The sequence below is a fragment of the Halyomorpha halys genome, unplaced genomic scaffold (genome assembly GCF_000696795.3).
Source record: "Halyomorpha halys isolate HHAL.00 unplaced genomic scaffold, Hhal_1.1 Scaffold1259.1, whole genome shotgun sequence".
Classification (NCBI taxonomy): Eukaryota; Metazoa; Arthropoda; class Insecta; order Hemiptera; family Pentatomidae; genus Halyomorpha; species Halyomorpha halys.
The window spans coordinates 162,740-166,125 of NW_027106004.1; the positions used below are offsets into that span (position 1 = coordinate 162,740).

At 30.1% G+C, this 3,386-nt stretch overlaps 1 non-coding gene across 1 annotated transcript; it reads right to left on the bottom strand.

Annotated features, from left to right (window-relative positions):
• Positions 1-3,065: 3,065 nt before the first annotated feature.
• Positions 3,066-3,156, bottom strand: TRNAY-GUA (transfer RNA tyrosine (anticodon GUA)). Its single transcript is given in 2 exon segments — positions 3,066-3,101; positions 3,120-3,156. It is a non-coding gene; the product is annotated as a tRNA-Tyr (tRNA).
• Between the last annotated feature and the right edge of the window lie 230 nt (positions 3,157-3,386).

The following is a 3,386-nucleotide window of genomic DNA, read 5'->3' on the forward strand; positions in this document are numbered from 1 at the left end:
ATTAAAAGAAATCTGGTACGGTGTGCACACAACTTTTGCAAACCTACTTTGAGATTAAATTATTTCCCGCTCGTTTCAGAATAGATATTTTTATATTATATACAGGGAAAATATTTCTCCTTACTGATTTTTCAAACGAGACTTGTATTTGACCGATTGAGTCAAGTTGAGAACTAAGAGTTCTCGTACTGACCTGAGCAAAGGTGGAGTCTGGAACAACCCTGATGAAGCTCTACAAAGTGGGGCGAAACGTCGGCAAAAAAATAGTTGTTAAACTATTTTTGTTTTCTTGTGACCGCATCCCTGACCATCTCCTTCATAATTGAAAAGATTTATTAGACTGGAAAAACAGAAGCTGAGCGCATGCACCCGCAACGCAGTAAAACTCGTTTTGGAACAGATTTTTTTTTTAATACACATATTAATTACTTCTACGTTTATTAATTACCTTTTTGTTATTTAAATATTTATTACTATTTACATTTGTCCTGTTTTTTTTATTATTATTGGTAGCTTTTTATAATTATTATTTTAACCTAATGTATTTATTTTATGATGAAATTTGAAAAAATCTTCCGTAAGTACGTTTAATTTTGTTTATTTGAAATAAGTAATCAGTTCAACTTGTAAGTAATAATAAAAAAATTGATGAATATAGAATATTAAAGTATTCGATAAATAAATGATTAAAATGGAACAATAAAGAGAGAAATTCGAATATATAAAAGCCGAGACAGCTTGATAGTATATTTATCTTGTGATTCGTTATTTTCAGATTGAGAAACCGTAAATACGAATTTTTTCATCAATTTTGAAATACAGATTATTCATATCTCAATTTGATCGCAAAGCATTGACCCAAATGCCATTTAAAACCCTATTGTCATGGAATATATGGGATTAAATAGATCAAAAACGTCTGTGGAAGTTTTCTTCCGGGAATGTATGGGCACACATGGAGGGTGAAACCGTAAGGTTAAATAATATAGTCAATGATTGATAAAAAACCCTGTTTATTTGCACTTATATTAATGAAAAGATCACGAGAGAGCAAATATATAGGTGCGAAGCTAATTCAATCTTTTGAAATTACAGTAATTAGAAATTCTAAAATTTGTAATGTTAGAATTAAGTCAAACTATTTTACAAAATTAATTAGTGTTTATGAAAATATTGTGCCTCCAACTGACAGTCTTTAAAATTCACATTTATTATTACGTAAGAAAATACGTAAACACCGGTTTTATTTTATTTTAAATCCAATAATATTCAAAATAAAAGATAACGAAATAATTCACACTCATCAAATCCAAAGTTCTATCCAATTTCGGTTTTGACGCCATTAAGTGAAATAATTCTATAGCTATCGCCAAAAGTAGAGCGGTAACCCGCCGGCTTCAGGGACTTGTTTAAATTCAAGTGCGGCGCATAATGAAAAGAAGATAAATACACTCGACTGTTGGGGTTAATGATATTCCCTACCCCTCAGCCAGGGGCGGGCCTTTGCGAATATCCCAAGCCAATTTCCATTCAGGGAACACTTATGATGGACTACTCCGTCTAAGGATTCTTGGAGTTTCAATGTTATTAGAAAACAGTATTATCTTTGAAATATATGCTAATAGGATAAACAAGTTGAATAAAATAATAGAGAGAAAAATCAATAAATTAAACGATTAATTTTCGTTGAATCAAACTGTAAAAAAATAATAACAAAAAGTCCGGTTTTTTGCAATTCCAAAAAAAAAAAAAAAAAAAAAAAAGCCTTCCATGGAATAGTAGACTATACTACCGTAGCTGGACTGATATCAACACTTTATAATGCCACAAGACATTCAAAGGGATAAGACTCAGTAAAGTAGATATAATAAATTTCATGTACCATGTGTGTATGAAGCACTAATTCTATTTTAATGAAGGGTAGGACAAAAAAAAATTCTATTTCGTATGTGCTGAAATATCGCCCCAAGATTTTTTTTTTCAGGAATTAAAGCACTGTGAAAATGTTTTTGAAAAATGTCTTCCTTAACTTACAAGGTATTTTATCTAGATCTTAAATTTATAATGTCTTTCATATAAATTAGTAGATACTTCTATGGATTTCTAAATATCTGAACCAGTGAAAATTGTTATTAGAGTAATTAGACGATTTGGGACCCCAGGGTTTTTTATTTTTGGAGCCCGGCACAGAATAATTTTTTTATTAAATCGAGAAACATTGAAAAAGTGTTTGATATTGGAAATCACCTTTAACGCAGAACTCATAATTAGTATTGATCGATGTAAAACATGCCACTATCTCTCGTAGAGATCACAAATATCTTTTAGTTTTTTCCTCTTTTACTGAAAATTTGTCATTCCACACATTCATTAAGAGTAAGTAATTCTGACTCTGTCTCCACTTGCTTTCAATTCCACTAACGCGGCTGGGAGAAAAGCACTGGAATCTCCTGGAAGGAAAAGCTTGGTTTGGAGTTCTCTAGGCAGTATTTAAATATTGTATACATTGATTGAGTTCAAAATGATTTTTTACGCTTACTTAATTCCATATCCTTATTTCTTTTATTACCAGATTGGCCTGGTGAACCTAACGTGGTAATTATAAGTTTGTTAGTTCTTTTAACAGTTGATAACGTCAGGGAAGGGTATAATCTCATGTAAAAGACACTCCTAACTATTGACGATGTTGTAATTATTAAAAATTTATAAAATATAATAATAAATTATATAAAATAAAAATAATAATACCTATAAATACTATATACTCATGCTTATTGGTGATATGTGTATATATATTTTTGCTTATTCTTATTATTCTTTCTTTTACATTTATATTTGTTTTTTCTTAAATGTGGTATAAAGGATTAATTACGGCCCAATATCTATTCCCCATGATTGTATTATTTTTTAAAGGTAAAGAAGTAAATAAATGAAGTAAAATTAGAGGTTTCAAAAATATATTGTTATCATTAACGAAAAAGAAAAACTCGATCCCTTAATTATTGAAATTATTTTGAATTTATTGGGCTATTGAATTTAATATTTGTATTAACAAGTTAAAAAAATCCTCCGGGCCGGATTTGAACCAGCGACCTATGGATATCAGTTACACATACCAACTACAGTCCACCGCTCTACCAACTGAGCTACCAGAGGAGACATCAGCTTCAGAAATGCTCATACCTTAATTAGTATTAGTTGTAAGCCGCGTTAAAAAAAAATTACTATAGGACAAACATAAATACCTGTAAATACTAAGGAACCCATCTTATGTTCTCTATTGTAATACGGATGAGGCAACGAAAAAATATTAATTTTTTAAAATGACTTGAATGGGCTTGCTTAACGTGAAAATCAGGAGAAAGACTTCTATATATTTTAGGTAA